This window comes from Gymnodraco acuticeps, unplaced genomic scaffold, assembly GCF_902827175.1.
Source record: "Gymnodraco acuticeps unplaced genomic scaffold, fGymAcu1.1, whole genome shotgun sequence".
NCBI classification, from domain to species: domain Eukaryota; kingdom Metazoa; phylum Chordata; class Actinopteri; order Perciformes; family Bathydraconidae; genus Gymnodraco; species Gymnodraco acuticeps.
Genome location: NW_022990772.1, coordinates 190,927 through 215,505, shown reverse-complemented (window position 1 = coordinate 215,505; position 24,579 = coordinate 190,927). Strand labels below are relative to the sequence as shown.

General features: G+C 44.3%; 1 protein-coding gene across 3 annotated transcripts in view; it reads right to left on the bottom strand.

Moving 5' to 3' along the window:
• Window positions 1–20,484, bottom strand: part of frmpd3 (FERM and PDZ domain containing 3) — a 108,389-nt gene extending 87,905 nt beyond the window's left edge. For all 3 annotated transcript variants that reach the window (XM_034232618.1, XM_034232624.1, XM_034232619.1), the window contains exon 1: window positions 19,920–20,484. The gene's annotated coding sequence lies outside the window, so the exon portion shown is untranslated. The remainder of the gene's footprint in view (window positions 1–19,919) is intronic.
• Window positions 20,485–24,579: the final 4,095 nt, after the last annotated feature.

The window sequence follows — 24,579 nt, the reverse complement described above, 5'->3', positions numbered from 1 at the left end:
CCCCCCCCCCCCCCCCCCCCGCCTGTGCACCCCACCAACCGTTAGAGGCCGTTACATTTCCGGACAACATCAATGGTTGTCCTGTTTTGTTATATCAACATAAAAGACATCCAGCTAGGCAGTAATCTTCAGCTAATGTCAGGAGGTAGAAGATCTCAGAGGATAATGACCCTAATTCCTGCATGACTTACTGTGTGTCTCAGTGTGTGTGTGTGTGTGTGTGTGTGTGTGTGTGTGTGTGTGTGTGTGTGTGTGTGTGTGTGTGTGTGTGTGTGTGTGTGTGTGTTGCAGGTCCATGCACTGCACAGTATGTGAGGCCAATAGCTTTTATACAATTGTGAGATAAGGAAAACTATAGGTTACTTGCGTAACCCCAGTTCTCAGAGTAACATGAAGTGAGATGTCTCACTATGGGATGCGCCTCATCGCGGAGCAAACAGAAGCATCAATCTCATTACGCCAATCCTGATTGGCTGGAGATCTTGACGTCAGCGTCAGGGAAATCACCCCCTATAAGTAGCTTGCGCCACAACGCATGCGCCATTCAAAATAAGCACCTCTTCTCGCTTCACCATAGCAAGGAGGGCCGTCTGGTGAGACATCTCACTTCATGTTACTCTGAGAACTGGGGTTACGCAAGTAACCTATAGTTCTCATTCATAACACTCCGTTCGATGTCTCACTATGGGAAATTGTAGCTCCCGTATTGCCAGACGAGCTTATCTCGAAAATCACCAAACCAACCAGAACTTAACAGGTAGAGCTCTGACTCAACCAGGTGCCCAGCACTGCTTGAGTCACACTGGGAGCAGAACGTCCAGCCTGTTAGGAGGCAGACAAAAGTGAGCGGCGAGGACCAGCTCGCCGCTGCACCAATGTCTTTGATGGGAGACATCCTGGACAGAGTCCAGAATGCAGCCAGACTCTGAGTCGAAAGAGCTCGCGGACCCGAGGGTGCCTGCGAACTCTGACTCGTATGAGCCCCAAAGCAATTGCTTCCACAGACCAGTGGGAGAGCCGTTGCTTAGTAACAGGCTTGCCCTTATAAGGGTTAGCCCAGGACACAAGGGGTTGGTCATTATGACAAAGCACCCTTGATCTGTCCCTGTACGTGCGTAAAGCACGGGCTGGACACGGCAAATCCGGCCGCTGTTCCCCGGAGGAATACAGTGGCGGGGAGGATGCCTTAATGTCAAATGTGGTACCTGAACCAACCGCCTTAAGATAAAGGCAGGGTCAGGCTTCAACCACACTCTGTTTGCCCTGGGGCAAACTGAGTGCATGAAAACTGTACAGATAGTGCATGAGTGCCACTGGCTCGCTTGGCAGCTGCCAGGGTCAGCGTCATGTCACACTGTATTCAGATTGTACCACTCACGGGCCAGGCCCATAGAGCCAAGCGCTCTGGGTGTGGGTGAAAGATCGCCCCCCCCGCTTGGGACAGTATGTCCCTGCGTAGTGGGAGCTGCCATGGCTGCCCGCACAGCAGCTGATATATCTCCGCTAGCCAGTACATAGCTGGCCAGTGCGGAGCTATCAGGATAAGTGTGTGGCGTTGCTCTCTCACTCTGGCCAGAGTTGGGGGTATCAGAGCCAGGGGTGGGAACGCGTACAGAAGGCCCGGGAGCCAATTGTGCGCGAGTGCATCCACGCCTAACGGTGCATTTAGATCGTGCATCGAAAAGAACAGCTGACACTGAGCGTTGTCTTTCGATGCGAACAGATCCACCGCGGCTCTGCCGTAACGCACCCACAGCTGGCTCACAATCCTTGGATGTAGAGTCCAGTCTGCATAAAGTGGTATACCTCTGGACAGTAGATCTGCCCCGAGGTTCCTCACTCCCGGTACGTGCGTCGCTCTCAGAGAGAGGAGACGCCTACCGCTCCATAGGATAAGTTTGCGCGCCAGTGTGTGTAACTGGAGAGAACGCAAACCCCCTTGGCGGTTAATATACAATATTGTGGTCGTATTGTCTGTCCTCACGAGGACGTGATGTCCCCTGAGGAAAGGCAGAAAGCGTTTTAGGGTGAGAAACACCGCTAAAAGCTCCAGGTAATTTATGTGCGCCCGCTGGAGGTCTCTGCTCCAGAGACCCCTCACCGGGCGACCTTCATAAATACCTCCCCAACCTGTCAGACATGCGTCCGTGGTGACCACTTTCCGTGAAAGGACAGCACCCATAGGCACACCTCGTACTAGAAAAGTCGGGTGCAGCCAGTGGCGCAGTGCCATTACGCATTTCACAGTAACCATCACTCTCCGCGCGCCATGGCGCGCAGGGTTTAGTTTTTAGGGCGGCCACCCAGCGCTGAAACTCCCTCATGTGTAAGCGTCCCAGTCGTACGACCAGGATGGCTGACGCCATGAGCCCCAGCAATCGCAGGCATGATCTGAAGAGAACATGTTTGCGCAGCTGGAAAAGAGCGAGACAAGCTCTGAAAGCTTTCACTCTATCCGCTGACAAGCGAGCTGAAAAGGGCACCGAGTTCAGGTGTAAACCCAGGAAGAGTATAGTCTGCGCGGGGCACAACATGCTCTTCTCTGTGTTTATTATGAAACCCAGGTTGAGCAGGTGCTTTACGAGGACATTTGTCTGCGTAACAGCCTCCTGCTCCGACTGTGCGAGAAGCAGCCAGTCGTCCAGGTAGGTCGCCAGGCGAATACCCTGTTGTCTTAACGGGGCTATCGCGGCTTCCGTACATCGTACAAACACCCTTGGACTGAGAGACAGACCGAAGGGGAGTACTCTGTAATCATAACAGATCCCCTGAAATGCGAATCTCAGATATTTCCTGTGTGGGTAATATACTGGGATGTGAAAATACGCATCTTTCAGGTCGACTGATGTGAACCAGTCGTCTTGTCGCACGAGCCGCAGCAGAGATGTGTGAGTGAGCATTCTGAACTTATATCTTCTTAGATATTTGTTCAGAGCCCTCAAATCAAGTATTGGCCGAATTCCGTTCCCTCCCCGTTTGGGAACGAGGAAGTACTTGGAATAGAAGCCGCCCTGACTCTGCTCGGCGGGTACAATAGATATAGCCCTCTTTTCTAGGAGAGAGAGAATCTCTTTCTCCAGAATATGGGCTGACTCTCCTCTTGAAATCCTGGCTCAGGATTTCAAGACTGTGCTTAAACAATAGACATCCATTAAAAAACAACTTTGCTTTCAATGTAAGTGATTTGTACGGTGCCTGAGAGGTGCAATCGACAATTACAAAGTGTGAAACACTTTAACAAAGCTTGAGACACGTTTACATTTTATAAAACAAATTTACATTTTATAAAACAAAATTACATTAGCAAAACACTTTTACCAAAGAAAAACGATTTAACATTAACAAAAACAAATTAACAAGATGCGAAACACTTTTACAAAGCTAGAGATACATTTACAAGTGTTGAAACACTTTAACATTTCCCGAAACACTTTAACAAACTAGAGAATCAAACCGGAAAGGGAATGCCCATCATACCAGAAGTGACGTGCAAGTGATTGAAACAAACTTAAGTTTGTTTTGGCTGATAGACCGCCGGTACCTATGGACGGTACGAGTGTGTTCATGGTCGTTAAACCTGTTTTGTCCGTTCTGTAGAAACCACCTGGGCCAAGTGACATGGTTTTGCTCATCACGATATACTTTCTCTTGCACAATAGATACGTTCTCGTGCACACGAGAAAGTTACAGGTTCGCCAAGTAGGAAGTGGAGCTGTGCCTTTTACACACAGCTGTATTTACCTTCATTAGACAGACAGCTAAAGAGCAACTGCAGGCTGCTTCGTTATAGCCACACACACCTCTACACACACACAACACACTCGTACCGTCCATAGGTACCAGCGGTCTATCAGCCAAAACAAACTTAAGTTTGTGTCAATCACTTGCACGTCACTTCTGGTATGATGGGCATTCCCTTTCCGGTTTGATTCTCTAGTTTGTTAAAGTGTTTCGGGAAATGTTAAAGTGTTTAGACACTTGTAAATGTGTCTTTAGCTTTGTAAAAGTGTTTTGCATCTTGTTAAATCGTTATAAAATTATTAAATGTAAATTTGTTTTATAAAATGTAAATTTGTCTCAAGCTTTGTTCAAGTGTTTCACACTTTGTAATTGTCGATTGCACCTCTCAGCCACCGTAGCTTGGAGACAAAACCACAATCCTCTCTTTCCTGAAAAAAACCATTTTAAGGTTTAGAGCTATGTACTGTTTATTTTTAGAAGTGGCCAAGAAAGGGATCTCTGAATGCCAGTATGAATTGAAGTAATGATATCCTCAATCAAAAACGTCTTCAACAGTCATACGGGCACCTGGCCATTGCTGTAAGACTTGACAAATGATGACCTCATCCTTTAACAATGTAGGTGTCGAATTACTCGAAAGGGATGTGAGGAAACTGAATTTTAAATACATTTATCCGTCCTCATAAATATAAAAGAAAGAAACGGGGCTACCAGGAGATTCAATAAAATACACTGGGACCATGTGAAATTAGATTTTGGGGATGTATGTTCATAATTTGGAGATATTTTACACTCTAGTCCTAAAGTATTACATTTCAACACAAATTCAGATTTGCAATGTTAATCGAGTGGTTCCATACGTAGTAAATCCTTGTGACTTTGTATGATTCTCTTGGTATAATGCTTTCCTTCCAGGCTATCATTCAAACACAGACCTGCTCCTATTTGTTTTGTATTATGGTTCATATTGATCTTCCTACAGCTTTCTATTTAATAATCTCTACCACAAACAGGTAGAGTAAGTGAGCCTAATCTGTTGACATTAACATAACTGCATCAAATTGTTGAGTACAGTAGCATACCTCTTTTGATCAATAATTGGGCGTATCCCATTACAATTTCCCGGTACACAAAACAAGTCAAAGTCTTAATATTAATATTTTATGAAATATATTTTTATATACATGACGATAACTTAGAAATTCTGGCATGAACCTGGATAAAGTTTTGAGAGATGAAAAGAAAAGAACACTGGGGGTTTCAAAATAAATCATTCATTCATGCAGAGTGCAATTTACATGAAGACATGTTTGGCATAATACTACATTTAGCGTGTTCAATTACACAACATGTTCATATTGGGCTGCATCTTTCCCTAAGGGTTGTATACACGTAGTGGTGGGAGGGGTTGAGGGTTATACACATTCAGTGAAGCTGCTTCTCTATTTCCCTAAAAGAGTCTGAATCCATTAAACATGTAAATTAGGCTTCTCTGAAGAGAATGTATGTACCCCCACTCAATCAATCTGTGTGGAAGTCTGCGTGTGTATGTACAGGAGGCAGAGTCCTGCATCGGGTGACCCGCAAAAAAGGTGATTCGCGGGTGGTATTTTTTCAAACGCTTTTTTCCGGGTTCGGTTCTGGGTAAAACAAAGATGATGCGGGTCGGGTCGTGGGTATTGCATAATAAATATATTAAAATAATAATAATTTAGTTTAATGTTTAAATCCTCAGACCTCTCCCCCGCGGGACCGCGCACAATCATAACCTCTGCAGCGCATCAATTTGCTGCTGTGCGCGCCACATTCGAAATGGCTGAGGTGAAGCTCTCTAGCGGAGAATACAGCATTTACAATAACACTTCCTCAAGAGCGAAATGCAACGTCTGGGAGGCTTTTGATTCCTAGATGGAGAAAATAACCAACATCCCACGCTTTTTGAGACAAATATGCAACTGCGTGTGTTAATAATTGCACGTTTTCACTGCTCATATATGCGGGTTCGGGTCGGGTTGCGGATCTTGTGCCGACGGGTCGGGTCGGGTTGCGGAACTAATTGGCAATATGTGCGGGTAGCGGGGCGGGTTCGGTATTGCACGTCGCGGGTGCGGGGCGGGAGCGGGTCTTGAAAATCAGACCCGTGCAGGACTCTGACAGGAGGGGGTCTGGGAAGAAGGTGTCGTTGTTAGGATCTGTCTGTGTTGTAGTTTTGTATGTCTGGTTATGGGTATTTTCATCCTTGTATATTGTCTGGTCCTTCTTCCTGTGTTTTTCCTCCCGTCGTTAGTTTCCCTGGTGTGTCTAGTTGTCTGATTGCTTTCACCTGTGGCCCTTGTGTTTCTCCTCCCCTACCCGGCTGTTTCTTGTCTTGTTATTACCCCTTCCTGTATTTAGTCTTGTCTCTTCCTGTGTTCAGTGTCGGTTCGTCTTGTGTTGTGAGTAAACTGCGGTGAGTGTTCTGTTCTGTCTCTGAATATTGTAGCCTTGAAATAAAGGAATTATTTTGTCACTTAAATCTGCATTTGGGTCCTGCTTCCTGCACACCGTAACATTACGAACCGACCAACAATGGACCCAGCGGATTTTAATTTTGATTTGGACTTGTTATCCCTAGAGTACACTCTTCAGTGTCATTATGCTGAATGGAGTAGAACCTTGGCTAAAAGGGACAAAGAGGCTGTCCTCAAAAAGGCACAAATGGAGGTGGACAACATGCCATGGTTGAGAGGCTCATTGCCTGAGTTTCTCAGAGTTTTCTCACGCAGCCCTGAGTGCCAGTCTCCATTCTCTGACCCTTTCTTGGGATCCCGCCTGGCTTTTGGAGGTCCACGGAGCCTCCAAAAGACTTCTAAAAGACGCAAGGTCAGGAAGCCAGCTCGTACTCAGGTACCGGTCCTAGCAGCCATGGTTCCGGCTCCAGAGCCGGCCCATACAGCCATGTTTCCGGCTTCAGAACCGGACCTTACAGCCATGTTTCCGGCTTCAGAACCGGACCTTACAGCCATGTTTCCGGCTTCAGAACCGGACCTTACAGCCATGATTCTGGCTTCAATTCCGGCTCCAGAGCCGGCCCATACAGCCATGTTTCCGGCTTCAGAACTGGATCATACAGCCATATTTCCGGCCATGGTTCCAGACCTAGTACAGTCCCCAGCGGCCATGGTTTCAGCCCCAGTTCTGGCCCGAGCAGCCATGGTCCCGGCCCCAGCTGCCACAGTCCCCTCTCCAGTTCCCCCTCGAGTCCCTCCTCTAGCCCCTCCTCTCTCCTCTAGTCCCCTCTGGAGTCCCCTCCTTTAGTCCCTCCTCTAGTCCCTCCTCGAGTCCCCTCTCTAGTTCCCCTCTCGAGTCCCCTCTTGAGTTCCCTCCTCTAGTCCCTCCTCTAGTCCCTCCTCTAGTCTCTCCTCTAGTCCCTCCTCTCTCCTCTAGTCCCCTCTGGAGTCCCCTCTCCAGTTCCCTCCTCTAGTCCCTCCTCTAGTCCCTCCTCGAGTCCCCTCTCAAGTCCCCTCTCGAGTTCCTTCTCTAGTTCCTCCTCTAGTTCCTCCTCTAGTCTCTCCTCTAGTCCCCTCTGGAGTCCCCTCTCTAGTTCCCCTCTCGAGTCTCCTCTCGAGTCCCCTCTCGAGTTCCCCCTTGGTTCCCCTCTCGAGTTCCCCCGTTGGTTCCCCTCTCGAGTCTCCTCTCGAGTCCCTACTTGAGTCACGTCTCAAGTCCCTACCCAATGTCCTGGTCCGTTGGAGGTTCCGCTGGGGGTCCTGCCAACTCCATGTCTGTCTCGTTGGAGGTCCCGCCGTCTACTCTCCTGCCGGGGGTCCTGCCAATCCCATGTCCTATGCCGATGGAGGTTCCGCTGGGGGTCCTTCCGGCTCCATGTCCAGTCCCGTTGGAGGTCCCGCGAACTACTCTCCTGCCGGGGGTCCTGCCAGCCCTGTGTGCTGTCCCGTTGGGGGTCCCGCCGATTGCCCTTCTGCCGGGGGTTCCGTCAACCCCGTGTCCTGTCCTGTTGGAGGTTTCGCCGGCTGCTCTCCTGCCGGGGGTCCTGCCAATCCTGTGTCCTGTCCCGTTGGGGGTCCCGCCGACTGCCCTCCTGGTGGGGGTCCTGCCAACTCCTGGTCCTCTTCCGTGGGGGATCCTGCCGAGGCCTGTCCCACTAGCGCCGGTTCCTGTCCGGCCGACACCGGGTTCTGCCCGGCCTCCTGAGAGCCGCGGTCTTCGCCCTCGAGCCCGGCCCCCTGAGAGCCGCGGTCTTCGCCCTCGAGCCCGGCCCCCTGAGAGCCGCGGTCTTCGCCCTCGAGCCCGGCCCCCTGAGAGCCGCGGTCTTCGCCCTCGAGCCCGGCCCCCTGAGTGCCGCGGTCCTCGCCCTCGGGCCCGGCCCCCTGACACTTCCTGCCACTGCCTTCGCCCCTCCATAACCCCCTTTTCAAGCTCTGCCTTGCCCCTGGGCTGTCAGCCCAAGCCCATCCTCCAGACCTCCTCCACCCACCCTGTTGGCCCTAGTTTTGTGTCCCTCCTCCAGTCCCCCTCCACCCACCCTGGTGGCCTAGTGATACGTTGGGTCCTGCTTCCTGCACAGCGTAACAGTCGTAGAGTGATAACTCCTCGTGGGCTGCTCTGGCTGTGCGCACTAATGCATGAGTGCACACACTCGCACGCTCAGCATGTAGTGTGCATGCTAACAGACCTGTGGGCTGAAAGATACAACCCCCAAAACAGTCTGCAGATGAATATATCCCTGTCTGCGTGGTGTTTTTCAAAAACAATTCGGCTACACCAGACCTCCCTGTGATTCAAACAGAATGTATTTGCGTTTGGCTGAAAGTCTGAGCTTATTGTTGAAGTCTTAGCTCCTGTTTGTACATAGATGTGTTGTGTTGTGTTGACAGCAGAATCTAGCAGGGCTTTATGAAAGAAAGCATCTTGATCTGCAGGGGTATTCCACCGTCTGTCTTGACTAAGTTAGCAGAATATTAAATCATCACTTGTAATGTAACATACTGTATATGCATATACGGTTGATATTTGAAAGCTTGTTGCATTTTCCTTTCATTCAACAGCTGGCAGAGACTAATTAATTAAGCACCTGCCGTAGTCAAATAGCAACCTTAGCAATCCATAATATATGGTTAAGACTGATAGGCCCATGGGATACACTATAATATGTTAAATGACTGTTCATGCTCTACATCAATTACATTAAATTGCTAGTACATGGGACATATTGACGACATAACAAGATTAGACCCATGTTGAAATCACCAATGAAAAGAAACTACTTTCTTATAGGATACTGCCTATTGCCTCAGTGCTGCTATATTATTTTATGAACATCATTTTTCCAATGTTCTTGTGCTGTGGTTAGGACCAGCCTCAGACCTGACATGGTGCAAGCCTTCCCCGATTTAAAAACGATTTAAGTTGCGTGAAGCCAAAGTCAATTTACACAATTTTTAGCAATGATGTTACACACGCACGTCTCTGTAAACACTGACAATATGTCAAAGTGTTTCATTCTTCTTACACCTTTGAAGTCAAACTCTGCCTTATAAAGACAGGTTTTCACCGCTTCAGGGAGGGAGCAGCACACACATCAGATCATCACATCTCTTCCTACAACTCCTCAGAAAGACAACAATGTAGATGATTGAGATGAATCCCCAGATTTATTTGCTCTAACAAATCACATTACATTACATGTTACTTGTTAGACGCTTTTATCCAAAGCGACTTACATACTCAATACTGTGGGCAATCCCCACAGGAGCAATTTGGGGTGAAGTGTCTCAGGGACACAACGACATGCTGACTGCAGTGGGGTTTTAACCTGCGCTCCCCTGATCCGAACACCAACGCACTAGTCCACTGCGCCACAGCTTCCTGGTTCTTTCATATGTAACAGAACAAATTCAGTTGTCTCTCTCTGTAGCTGCTTCCCTTTGAGGCACAAACGTTCACTGCCATTGAAAACATCATATTTTAAAGGACTGTTCTTTTGCAGTTATCATTCTTGGGTTTATGTTTTATTTATTTAAGTTTGAAATGAGTATTTTGTGATATTGCACTTAAAATGCTAAGATCTTACTTTTAAATGTGTCTTGCTTGTCTTATTGTATGCCACATAGTGATAGTAGAGGCAAGCTCATTATTGGAGATGCTGTTGCAATTGTTTTATTGGTAATATCGAAGTGTTGACACACAGATGTCAATGTTGATGTTTTTCTTCTACATCTCCCACCTTTTTAAATCAAGCCTTACTTACTGTATATCATATCTAATAATGCATCCCATAATGAAACAAACACGGAGAGCCAGTCTGGTTTCTGTATATGATTAACGTTCACTGTTGGGATAAAACATTGTGGTTTTCGGTGTAAAACGATTACTGTAAAAAACAAAGCATTCATCTTAAAGCTCCTACTCTGCAGATCTATTTGCAGTGTCATTGAGTAATACCTGGAGCAGCAATGCAGTAAGCTTAAGCTCCCATTAATCAAGCGCAGTTTTGCAATATAATGCAAGATCATAACTTCTTTTTAAGCCATTTAGGATATTGATTTTGCTTCTTTCTTTTTTTATTATTTCCCCCTGTGGGCATCTCGCCTGAATACTGAAAGCCTGAGGTGTGTGCTTTGTTTCTTTCTCTTTCTTCTCTTCCTGCTTCTTGGCTTTATTGATCACCACGGGTAATCATTGTGGAAAATGTGCATCTCTACAGAATAAATGACTCTGCCAGAAGAGGCTAAGCGTATAGGTCCTCTGCTCTATGTAGTTACCTCCATTTTGTGACACTACAGTTATTACCTCTGCCTTGGTTTGTCTGTCAGCAGGATTCTAGAAAAACTACTGTCCAGATTCTAATGCAACTTGGGGGAATGATGGTATATGGGCTGAGGAAGAACCAATTAGATTTTGGAGCAGATCCGAATCACGGGACATCAATTATCTTTCTATATCCTTAACAATGTGAGATAGGGGATTTGTGCTGCATTAAAGCGGTTTTGGAATAATGGGAAAAATCCCATGTAAGCCCCCTTAAGTCATCAACACTTGCATGCTTACTTTGAGCAGAAGGAATCCAAGACATATTCACGTTTAGACTAAAAGCTCATGGACACTTTGAAAGTCTAAACAATGACTTAAAGGGGACCCATCATGCAAAATGCACTTTTGTAGGTCTTTTTGAATATGTGTCCCCGGTGTGTCAGGGAACTCACCAAGTGTCAGAAAACACAACCCTCTCTCTTTTCCTCCATACCCAAATCTCTAAAAACGGGGCTGCAACGGATCTGATACAGATTTGAAAATTCTCTGACGTCAGAAACAAGGAGCTCCGCCTATATGGGCAACTCTCCACCTATCAGGGGAATGAGAGGTTGCGTGGCATGGTAACAGCATGGTAACAGCATGGTAACATGACGCTCGTGCCTCGCCCCCCTCCTTTGCAGGGGGCGTGGTCAGCTGCAGCTCATTTGCCACAGACTCAGCCCTTGCAAAAACAGGGCTAGAATAGACCAAATAGAGCAAAATGAGGCATGGCTAAAATGCAGGATCTGTTTGGTATTTTGAAAAAAAAACTTCACAGACATGTTTTATATAGGTACAGTATGGCCCTACAATATATGTTTCAAATATAGCATGATAGGTCCACTTTAAAGAACAAGGATGTGAATGCACGGCTGGCCTTAGCGGGGGTTGAACTCTCCAAGTGTCGTTCATGTAATCATTTTTGAACTGGTTATCGTTTTGAAAATAGCAATGCGTGATATTTTACTATAAACTTAAATCAATATAAAGTTACCACAAGGTGAAAATGATGTTGATAAATTAAAACCAGCCTTAGTCCTGCTTGTATCAGGTCCTCCTGAAGATAAGTGGTTCAGTTGAGTGTACACACAAAGGGCTGTATCGATACATTTAGAAACAATATCTGATGAAACTCCTCTGCTTGTTTATATAACAGACGCTTTATCTGTTTGATCTTTTGAGCACATATCTCTATTTTATGAAGATTCACAGTTTTGATCAATAAGACCAGACGGAATATATTGTTTTATTCAAGACTTTATGAAACTGTACTCAAAGTAATGTGTTTAGAGTTGAGCAGCTGGAGGCTGTGATGTAGAAAAATCTAAAAGAGCTGCACTCTCTGCTGATGTGGTGGTTCCACTTCACAGAGCTATATCTGGTTTAAGAGCAAGGCTATTCAGTTCCTGACAGCTTGTTAGCGAACGCCCAACATTCGCTGGTGATTATTATTAGGGATTCTGTCCTCAGAGCTTCCACCTGTGAGATAATTAAAATATTATCAAAAGAGGCTTCTTAGATCTGGAGCAATGTTCAATATGCACGACAGGGAAAAGCTATTCATGCTGCTATCATATTCTTTTTTAAACCCAATCTCAAAGTACTTGAAATACGCTGTCAATCTCCTCTTTTAAACTTCGAGGAGATTGTTTTCGCCTCTGCAGAGGGACAAAATAAACATCATCCATCATTTTCAAATCCACAATTCTTATGGGCGACTCTTTTCCTTCCCCTGTCTGTTTCTCAGACTTGCATCAGACCGTGGGAATATATTGCTTCCTTTTAAAAAAAATCTTGATCAGGCTCCTTTTTGTGCACTTTATCTGAGGACAGATGGTTCACCTCTCCACCCAAATTGTACTCGATAATGGAGAAGCTGTTGGGAGAAACAAAGACCAAAGTGGTAAACATAGCAGCTTCTGAAGTTAATCTTAAGGCTCCGATAAGATCTCGGCTGGCGCTGTGCCTTTTGGGTAAAACGTTGGTACATTGTGTCTCCAAAATCTAATCCTTAGATAAACAATCAAGTCACTGGATTTCAAGGGTTGAAGAGTGAAGACATTATTCGCAATCAAACTAAATGTATGCAGAAATGTACTACAATTCAATTCAATTCAATTCAAAACCTTTATTTATCCAGGTAAAATCCCATTGAGATCAATGATCTCTTTTTCAAGGGAGACCTGCAGCAGTAGGTTCCACAAGAAGACATAAACAACAGAACAACAAAAGGACATCATACAGCAAAATGTACAGGGATTACAATTTACATATTTAACCACATGTACAGGTACCAACAGCATCTGATTTTGTAGCATCCAACCGAGCTTTAAAAACATGTAGTGACACTAGCTTGGTAATTTTCCATTCTTTTTGCCGACTGTTCCATGTTAGTGGAGCTGCACATCTAAAAGCTTTCTTCCCTAAGACAGTCCTAGCACTTGGCACATTTAATAAAACCACAGCATGCGATCTCAGGCAATAAGTACTTTCAATTCGCAGAGAGATCAGGGAGCAGATATAAGATGGTAGTTTATCCAACATGGCTTTGTAAATGAAAAAGTACCAGTGACTGAGCCTCCGTACAGTAAGTGATGGCATAACCGCCTTGGTATACAGGGTACAGTGATGCAAACTCAGTGACTACAAACTCAATAGAAAGCTCTTGACATTTGGCCCGTCCTATCCATGCATTCATTCCGCCTCAGAAAGGCGTTTTCGACTGAATTTGCAGAATTTGCATTTTTTAATAAGCTTGTCCCAATATTCACAGATTTTTTTATCCATGTTAATTGTGACAATGCCTAAGACACTATTTTCTCAATAAAAACAACTAATTAAAAACTAAAAATCACTAGATTGTTCCCTTAACCCTCCTATTGTCTTCGTTCCCCCCCCTTACTTTGGTGTTCGTGGTCAAATTTGATCGGTCCTGTTTTAACTGCTATCACATTAACACAAAAACCATTCATCATCACCAAATTTCATTTAACACCAGTTCAAACTGTACATATTGTATCAGACGACTGGTATACATGAAAAACTGCAGTATTATACAAAGAATAGACACTGAACATGTATTGCCTGTGCCAGGTGTGATCCATGTGGGGGGATGGGCACATAAGAGCGGGAAATGTGTCAAATTGTTCTGTGTGTGTGCGTGCGTGTGTTTGTGAGTGCCAGGTGTGATTCACATGGGGGGATTGGGCACATAAGGGGGGGATACATCTAGAGTGTGTGTGTGTGTGTGTGTGGCCTAGCATTACTATACTTGTGGGGACCTAAATCTGTTTACACAGTCACGTGTGGGGACTCGCCTCCCTTATGAGTACAAATTGGAGGTCCCCATGAGGGGAATCATTAATTTTAGGGTGAAGACTTGGTTTAGGATTACGGTTAGGGTAAGGTTAAGGTTAAGGTTAGGGTTAGGCATGTGTTGGTTATGGTTAAGGTTAGGATAAGTCTCCAGGAAATGCATGTAAGTCAATGTAATGTCCCCTGAAGTGATGTATACATGGTGTGTGTGTGTGTGTGTGTGTGTGTGTGTGTGTGTGTGTGTGTGTGTGTGTGTGTGTGTGTGTGTGTGTGGGGGGGGGGGGGGTGGGGGTGTTTGTGTGTGTGTTTTATCTGATCCGGGTGGTTACTAATTATTTTTCTTTATGGTGGTCATTTTTGACCGGGAACACCATGGGTGTTACAAAGTTGACTAAATCATCCAAAATTCAATGAAAGTGGTGATCAGCAATTGTATATGTTCTAATGTCTAATGTGAAGGACAAAGCCTTAATGCAATCGAGTGTAAAACTAAAAAGTTATGATTGAAAGTAGTAAATCGGTCAGATTTGACCCGAAGACAACAGGAGGGTTAACACAACAGTGATACACATACACATAAAGCTAACATGTAGTTACCATTCAAGTTGCTAATATAAATATTTGTGTGCCAAGCTATTTCAACACTATTAATATTTCATGTGAACTGGATTTGAATAGGACGACAAAAGTGAATAAACCACAGCACAGGAGCAGAGATGGAGAGATAGGAGAAAGGTCTGATGGGAGGTGAAGGAGGAGAGTAAGAGAAATCCATTACATTCTTCTTGAAATATTAAGTAAGTACACGTCCATCTGTTTTCAAATTTGTTTCCTATTCCTTGTAAAAAACCTAGGTAAAGACCTACTGTGCTGAAAGATTGAGTTCATTCTGGATTTCCACACGTGTGGACACAAGAGAGACACCTGATGGCTCTTCAGTTTAGTTTCCCTCACTGATCTCCTCTGTCTCTGCCCACCACTTCTCTCTCTGTGAACAGCTCCCCCCCTCTGGCTGTTTTTCTTAAACTGTCCTCACTGGCAAGATGGAGTTTTTGTACGCCACACAAACCTATAGCACAGTGAAAATCCTTGTATTTTCCCTGTTGACAAATGAAAAGTGCTTAAAAGCAAACCTAATGGGAGAAGAAAGAAAGACCAAAGAGATATTTATTTGCTTGCTGAACCTGCAGGTAGCACTGCAGTCATCTGTTTTCTACTTGGCTGCTGAAAGACTTCCACACTCAGGTAGACTAGATGAGAGTGTTGTAATGCCTTCGGATGCTCTGGGTATCTACAGAGTGGCATGGTGACAGAAAAGGGAACATGAAACCACGGTTATGTAATCTAATGTTGAAATGAGCTTTATGTCCTTTGGCTCTGTGTGTATCATCAACATGATCCCAGCAGTAATGATTGTACTTTGAGCTAGTGTGTGTTTGTGTGTGAATCATACATATGTATGTATGTATGTGCACAATTATAATGATGTGTATTTGAGGGAGAGACTTATATTTTCTTCCTCCACAAAAACTGCACCCATCTGCTAACTGCTGCATGACCCCGGGCAATTTGAACTACAGCTGTTGTTCGACCATGGACATGCAGGCTTGATTTTTGGCTTCAGAGCAGACATTTGGATCTGTTGTTGTTTATGTCAATTCATTTAACCATTCCCTTCAACCATTAATGAAAGGTAAATTGTAAGGAACAGAATTTAACGTGTTTTTTGTAGCCTAGGCATGAGGTTCATTGCGTAAATTGTATTACCATTTAGATGAAAATAGAGGATGTGTGGTAGCCTTAGGATTGTCAGTTTGCAACCACAGTGTTGTACAGTACAGTGTGTTCAATGTTTTCCTCTTAGAACTTTAACCCTTTCACAGTTTGTTTTTTCGTTCTTAACTGGTAATTATAATATTTGTTTGTTTAAAAACGTCTCATAAGCATTTCAATTGTGCATGGACGGCCAAATACGAAGACAGGGACGGCCAAAATGCCAAACTTTAGGGTGAAAAGCTGTAGTCTATAAGCTAATGGGTGACGTCACGATAACTACTTCACGTATTAAAAAGTATGATTACAATTTATCATTAGCTGGTCCTAGCACTCACATATCTTACTATTCAGACTTCAGAGCGTGGTTTTATTTCCCCCAGCTGATAGGATGGGATCCTGGCCAAGTTAAGTAATGACTTCACACTGCATTTCTCTTCTGCGGCGCACTGGCGTGATTTTCAGATATGTGCTGGCACAAAAGACCAATTAATATGCATGTTGTTACTCAGATATTTATCGCCCCAGTAACACTGCCGGTTTAATTCTGTGGTTGTTTTTTTTGTTTCTCATGTGCGTCTGAGGCCAGGCCAGATTGGTCCTTGGATACAGCAGCCGAAACAGCTGGTTGTCAGGGGTGACCACAAGAGCAAGCGAGGGAGCAAGTTGGAGAGAAATAGAGATTTTCTCTACAGTTTTGATGAGTGGCACCTCCTTTTGCTTATAATATGCCGGCATCTCATCTATCAATCTCTATCTAATGGCAGTTTCTGTATATTCTTTAGACATACAAAAAGGTTTCCATGGGAACTAAATGGAATTGTTGGATCAGTGTTTGGTTGTCATAGTTGACGAAAAGTGATCCTCTCTGATTTCAGCATCACAGACAAAAATAGTTTCACACGTCATGTAGGAGTATTGGAATCCTAAAGTCATGGTTTGGGATCATTCAACAGTAAAGCATGGGATTGTGTGGCGCAGTGGGTTGTGTGTTGGTGTTCGGATCAGGGGTTCACAGGTTCAAACCCCACTGCAGTCAGCATGTCGTTGTGTCCCTGAGACACTTCACCCCAAATTGCTCCTGTGGGGATTGTCCACAGTATTGAGTATGTAAGTCGCTTTGGATAAAAGCGTCTAACAAGTAACATGTAATGTAATGTAAAGCATTACAATAATTACACTAGAAGGCTGTCAGGAAGACATATTAAAGGGGCCCTGTTATGCTCATTTTCACGTTCATATTTGTATTTCGTGCCTCTACTGTGACATGTCTCCACGTTTTAATGTTAAAAAACTCTTTATTTTTCTCATTCTGCCTGTGCTGCAGCACCTCTTTTCACCCTCTGTCTGAAACCAGAGCCCAGTCTGCTCTGATTGGTTAGCTGGCCGACTCTGCTGTGATTTGTCAACCGCTTACAGATGTCCCGCCTCTTAGCTTATCACGTACAATGTGTTGGAGCGCTAGCCAATACAAGTTTTAATGTCCCATATTGATTTGACTATGTTACAGATGTGAGCAAAGGACTACATTGTAGGCCTTTCAGGCAGGGGTGTGTGGGAGAGAAACTCCGTCTGGAGGGAACTTTGGGATTGTAGCCTTTGCAGACCATTTACATGCACAAAAACCTAAATAACACACTACAGGAAATGGAACACCCAGAAAGAGCATAATAGGGCCCTTTAAAGAGATTGCAAGGATTAAAGAGTGTACGCAAACTCTCATGATTAAAGTATTTGACATATATATTATTGAATGTATTGTAGAAAGACACCATCAAAATCATCTAAGACCAAAGCCAATACATTAACTAAAAAGTAAATTATTCCAACAAGTACTTTCTGCATAGCAACAGCCTGTAGCTGAATGTACTGAGCTCCATCAGAGACACAGACGATAATGTTGCAGTCCTGACATTTTCCTTCATTATGATGAGCCACTGTTGTTTATCCAGACATGACTCCACGGCTGCATTAAAAAAAAGAAAAGACTGAAGCACAGCTCTCTACTTGGCAGACGTCATTTATCATACATAATAATGTGTTCCCATGTTACACTGCTGAAAGGAATAAACAACACTTCATTGTCGCCAAAATGCAAAGAAGAGATCATCAGCACAGTAGCTACACCAGACTGTACTAATTTATAGAATCAATTAATTGTTTGGTCTTTGAATGAGATTTGTTGATAAAATATGGAAAAAACGTTCCCCACTTAGACTCCACATGTTTTACTTCCTGTTGAGCTTTATACGCTGGGCAGAAATCATTTAGCAAGAGTGAAAATGAAGAAAAAATGAAGATCTGTGCTTAGATTTAAAGTCACCTCCAGCAGGGGAAAGCATTTGGTGTGAGTGAGTGCCTCCATGCATATCTCTGTTCACGTGCCCGGCTACAGAGCTATTCACTCTTAACTTCAGCATAAAGTGTTTGCTAGACTGAAATAATGTGTGTTTTTTCCCCCTCATTTAAATGCCCACCACTGTAATTGTTTTTGATCTGAAGGTTTACCCAGTGCCAACTAGTCTGTCTTCATAATGTGCTTTCATGTGCGTCCACAGTCACCAGCTGCCTAACATGTGCATCAGGCCTTTGATACTGATGGGTTCTGTAAGCATGTCTAGGCTTGGTAGTCCTCAATGACAGTCATGTAATTCAGGACTAGAGGGTTTGGTGTGTGTGCAAAAGTTGCATCACAAGTTCAATTAATTTGTTCTACCCCACACCCTTGGCCTGTTCTGCTTCCTATCATGACTAAGCAGAAAGTTGACAGAGAAGATAAAATAGCAGCGGAAAGTACAATGTACCAAGGAAATCATTTCCGGGCTGGAATGTGCGTTTGATCATGTTTTTATACATGATGTAAACTCGATCATCAATAAGTGTCGCTTCTGCAAAAGTTGTCCAATAACATTTCCAATGATGCCTGTCTGTATATTTACTGCCATAACAACTCCTAAAATCAACCTTGGGCTTATACTCCATCAAACGCCGGCCTAACCAGTGTCAAGATAGATATTTCAGAATGGCTTTTGAAATCAGCAAGCATCCACTGACTATATAATGGGAAATATAGACATTTTTTGGCATATGCTTAATGTACCACCTCTGGAATTAATCATGGCATTGAAGAGATAGCTTTCTCCTTGTCTGCCTGCTGGCCCGCAACGCTCTACCTGTCTCATTCCCTCCATTTGCCCCTGTGCTGCGTTTCTATAACTTGGACATCCACATGATGAGTTTGGAAAACGCCTGGTCATCTAAGTAATGGCTCTCCTTCTGTTGATTCCTCCTGGGTCCACAGCCCAGTGATGTATGCTCCACGCAACGGCACTGGACAGCTCATCTCTTTCAGCCACAGGCAATTCTGAATAAGCATATCCACCCTAGGCCAATCTCTGAAATGTACTTTGGGGCTTTTGCTTCCCCTGTCACTGACATTCGAGCAAAAAAAAGTACTATAAACATTTTAGAGTCCTGTAATGAGGCTTGAGAGTATTAGTGGAGAATTGAGGGGTGACATTTCCTGTTGGCAGCAGTTGTATTCTGACCTTTTCTTTTTTCTGCACAGGCAGCCAAGGGAAATCAAGGCTGTAGCAGCAACATTACAGCTTCAGTAATATGATTGTTAATGTTAATTGTCATGTCCGTCAACTACTGTATGTCCACGACATGTTTTCTCCGTGTACAGATATCTTATTACGCAGCAAATCACAATTTATTTTCAACATTTCTTCAACATGAGCACCCTCAGCTACCCTGGCACACAGTGGAATACAGCTTTTAGACTTTTTACAATATAAAGTGTGAGATGAATATATGAATCACAAATGAAGGACTGAGGCAAAGCAAAGCCCCCCCCAAAAAAACAGCAGAAGCCCAGAGGATATGTCACTCACATAATTTGAAATGCCATGGACTTTTACCCTGTCTGCGTCTTTACTTTTTTCTCTCTCTCATGCTACCCCCCTATTTTACACTCTTCATTCCCGCTGACACCCCCCAGACGCCTGATGGATGTCGGACCATGTCCTCCAGGAGACATATTTCATTATCATGCTGCCACATCCTCAGACCCATCTCCCTTCTAATCAATGGCCATGCAGCACAGCAGGCACCAACAAACACACAGCAAAGCCTTCGTAAATAATCAAACTAATGGATGACCACGGATGAGAATCAAAGGAGCGAAGTCATCTATATCTCAGACGACACATAGCTGATCCCCTCACATCTGCACAGATCAATATGAATGAAAATCCTGCCAAAAAAAAAGCCCCAGCTGTGCTCTGTCTTACCTGTGTGTCTCTGTGTTGGTCCTCCGCTCTGTGACTGTGCCTGAAGAAGACCCTCGGTCTACACAGCCATGCCCTCCTATATGGGCAAGCTTCTGCGGGGCAGATCAGAGGTCTGCCTTGTGTCTGTCAGCATGGAGAAGAAGAGGAGGGATCAAGGAGCAGAGAGTCCTCCCGGCCGGCAGCCCCTTCTAGCGCATCTCCTTGTGTCTCCCGCTCTCCCGGGTCATTCCAGCCAGCCCCTCAGCAGCCGCAGAGCCCGAGCGTTCAGGGGGGGCGGGGGGTAGGTGCTTAGAGGACTGAGGCGGACATGGAGCGGCGAACAGAGCACCTCCTCCTCCTCCTACATGTCTGACTGCAGCCAGTGGACATGCTACAGCGGGAGCCTCGGTCCACCTCCCGTTTTCTCCCTGTGCATGCGTGTGATGGTGTGTGCGTTTCTGTGTGTTTGCGAGTCAGTGCTGACTCCACTCTGCGTGCAGTGTGAGAAATGAGTCTCTTTCCCTGCTGCCGGTGGCTCTGAGATGCTGAGGCAGAGAGGGAGAGATAGAGAAGGGAGAGGTGTGTGTGTGTGTTGGAGCGGGGGAGGCAGAATGGAAAGGGAGCGTATAGGAAAGGTTGTTTTCCCTTCTGCTCCATCTATCGGTATCAATTTAATCAGGGATGCTTGGCCATCGCTGAGTTAATGAGTCATCCATACCCATACGCTTATCTGTGTGTGTGTGTGTGTGTGTGTGTGTGTGTGTGTGTGTGTGTGTGTGTGTGTGTGTGTGTGTGTGTGTGTGTGTGTGTGTGACACGCAAAAAACAGAGATGTATGTAAATCTTCAGTCGTTTGAATGCTAATGAGCACGTGTTAGAGTGACATCTGAGCCTGCCTGTATAGCCTGCAATGTACACATGCACGGCTTTGATGGGCTCAGCCAAACACACACGGAGGAAAGGAGCACCTCAGATCTCCTCAGGCTATTAGTATTTCAACCCTGAGACCCTCCAGCCTTAACACGATACCTGGCTCCCTGAATGCCCAGGGGAATGATATATCACACCTTGACACTTGAGAGGAGAGGAGAGGAGAGGAGAGGAGAGGAGAGGAGAGGAGAGGAGAGGAGAGGAGAGGAGAGGAGAGGAGAGGAGAGGAGAGGAGAGGAGAGGAGAGGAGAGGAGAGGAGAGGAGAGGAAAGGAAGAATACATTTAAAAGCCCCTGTGGTGAGATCCTTCTCCAAAACAAAAACAAGCAATTTGATTAGAGAACCGGATGGGGAAGGAAATAAAATGAGAAGGACAGCAGGTGAAATGTGGAGGATCAGTTTCACCGACAGTGCGCTCTGTTTTGTTATCTGAGCACGCTGTCGGTTCTGCTTAGACCGCCTCAAGAATCAAAGAGAGAGGCAGAAGGGACAGAATGGAGAAGAATTAAGATCTGGAGATAGGAAGAAAGGCTTTTGAAATTGACAGAGGAAGAAATAGAGGGAGAGGATTGAAAGCACCAAGACATGTTCACATCTGATAAAAGGAAGGGGGAAAAGCAGGGACATTTACAAAGCAGTGGAGGATTATACAAAACAACCTTTTCATCTTTTTTGTATACTTCATTGTTGTCTTTGATAAGTATTTCCTTATCAGTGCATCCCCTTTGTGTCTTCATCAGAATCTCTTAACTCCTCTTCATGTGTCTGGCTTCGAATGAAGAAATTCCTCTGTTCTGCTTGAAACCAGGATTCATGTTGAAACAGCTGAGAAACACAGTGGTTACCCCTGTCAACCTGACAGAAAAGACAATCTCCCAGTATCCCTGCAAACTGAGAATGTGAAGCCAGACAGAATGTTTCTAAGCAGTGGAAAGACTCTCTCCTTGCAGGATCTTCAGGCCGACAAGACAGCCATGGTTGCAGTTGTATGTGACAGGACTGAAATGAATGTCTGAAGAATTTAACTTTCCTACAAAGAACTCCACTCCACACCAGCTTTCGGACTTCCTTAAAATCAACAGCCCTCTGTGTTAAAGGGGATCTATTATGCAAAATCCACTTGTTCATGTCTTTTATACATCAACATGTGTCCCCTCTGTGAAAGAGATTCTGAAAGTTTCAGGAGAAAAGATTCTCTCTCTTTTTGTCCTGATCCATTTATATAAAAACCTGTCTGAAAATGAGCTGATCAGATTTGGGCCACTTTATGATGTCATAACAATTTGTTGGCTTGTGTGTAACCATTAGCCAATCAGCAACCAAGGTAACCCCCCCCACCACCTTATCACCTGAATCTCCTCCTAGAGCACCATTGTGTTCTTTTTAACCAAATCTCTCTCACAGGGGCGTGGGGAGGGGCTCCTGATTTTCATCTAAAGTAACAGACAGAGAATCAGCACTTTGGAAACAGGGCTGAAACAGAGGGGATTATGGGATGCTACAATATATGATATGTTTAGTATTTGGAGCCAAACACTTCAGAGACATGTTTGTATATATCTGAGACCTATAATATATTGATGAAAAACAGTATAATAGGGGACCTTTAAAGAAACAATGTCTTCTCCAGATTTGAGTGCATGACAAATGCAAACCAAAAATAGTAGATGTCTTTGTTGCTATATTACTTTACAATACATTACATGTTACTTGTTAGACGCTTTTATCCAAAGCGACTCACATACTCAATACTGTGGGCAATCCCCATAGGCGCAATTTGGGGTAAAGTGTCTTGCCCAGGGACACAACGACATGCTGACTGCAGTGGGGTTTGAACCTGTGCTCCCCTGATCCGAACACCAACGCACTAGACCACTGCACTACGCGCCTCCCTATATATCAATACAAAATAATGGAAAGTATTGAAACCATAAAAAAAGGAAGTCAAGGATGTGAAGGAACAACAGTTTAATATTCAGGACCTGTTGTAATTCATCCTACAGCAGAGCTTAGTGTAGCCCGACTGAATCCAGACCTGACCCCTCGGGGGGAACCGTTCTGCGCTGACCTGGGGTCTGCTTCCCAAAGTGCTTCCTGACCCTCGGCTGTGTTAATCTAACTCTGTAATCTGCTGCTTAATCGGGCTTTATGAGTGAGCTGAGGCAGCGACTGAGGCAATCTGGTGGAGAAGAATCAGCCTCGTGGAGTGTGTGTGGGTAATTATGCGTGAGGAAGGCGGTTAGTACTGCGATAGATGTTGGCAGAGGACTAACAGATGGTAATTCCCCCCCGCTCCTGCACTCCTGGCAGACCACTGGATTACAATTGTGCCTACACTCAGTCACGGGCACCTATCATCTGCTCTCATACATACAGTACAGGCGTGCTGCAGTTACACAAGTCCACTTTTAATGAGCATTTTGCACCGATGCTACACTGTTGTTCCAACTGAATGAGAAACTGGAAAATCCAACAACATATATTACTAACTAACTAATAACTAATAAATTACAACAATATCTGTTTTCTTTTCTTATTACTGCCGATTTTTATTTGTATTCCATATTTTTATTCCATTCCATTGCAATGTAAATACTGTTATACTGTTATATCTATATTTTACTATATTTGTTATTCTTTTTAATATTTTGTTCTAGTTCTCTATCTGTGTTTTAATTGTTGTTTTACTTTTACTTTTATGTATGCACCATGACACCTAGTCAAATTCCTCATAAGTGTAAACGTACCTGGTAATAAACCTGTTTCTGATTCTGATAACCATTTATTAATGTTTTAAAAATAACAAATGGCAATTCATATTGTTGTGAGCAACCCCCCTTGGATTCGTACTTTCTAAAAGCCCCAACAATAATTAAGAGTACTGTATCAGTCATTTAAATCGAAGTGTCTGACAAGGTATAATTTACTGCACCTATAAATGCCATTAATGAAAGCTCAAGGCTTTCTCATTAGTATTAAGTCGCAAGTAAGTTTGTCAACTGAAATTGTATTTGTTATTTTGGCAGTATTATATTTTACCAAATTTCCCCAGAGCTATAATAGATAAATACTTTTTAATGACAAAGCTCCACCCCTCACCTCCTTTAAATGAGCCAAACCAGGAGCTAGTTATTTTCTCCCAATAAAGAGAGAAACGTATACAAAAATAAGTTTAACTTTCAAACCAAATGTACAAAATCGTCAAAGTGAGTACAGCTACAGGAGAGAAAACACTGCTGACATACCACACACTGAGCGTGAGTTAAATAAAAACAGATTCAATGTGAAAGTATATCTCAGTGAAATGACTGACTGTAGTTTTGTCTGCAGTGTCACACAGAGAGTAAAATGGCTCCTTTGTCAAAGAAGAATATCTGCTGTGCTGTGAAGCCTTTAAATGTCCTGCCCTCATGACATGTAGCCACAGCTTCTGTACAGATTCTCCGGAGAGCGGGGTGAGGGAGAAACATACATGGGACAGTCCACACAAAAATATATCAAAGAAGGAACCACCTTTAAACTTGGCATTAAAGAGTATGTGAGGCCAGAGATCAGAGAGCCTCAGAGATCCTCTGCAGTCTCACAAACTTAAACCATTTCACAGTGTTTTTTCAGTTTATAATAATAATAATAAGATAATTGTAACATTTAAGTCACCTTAAAGTATAGTGTATTGGTATTAGGAAAGTAATAGGAATCTACAGTAGATAAGGGCTTTTTGGATCCCCTTTAATGAAAGGCGTTATGTTGTC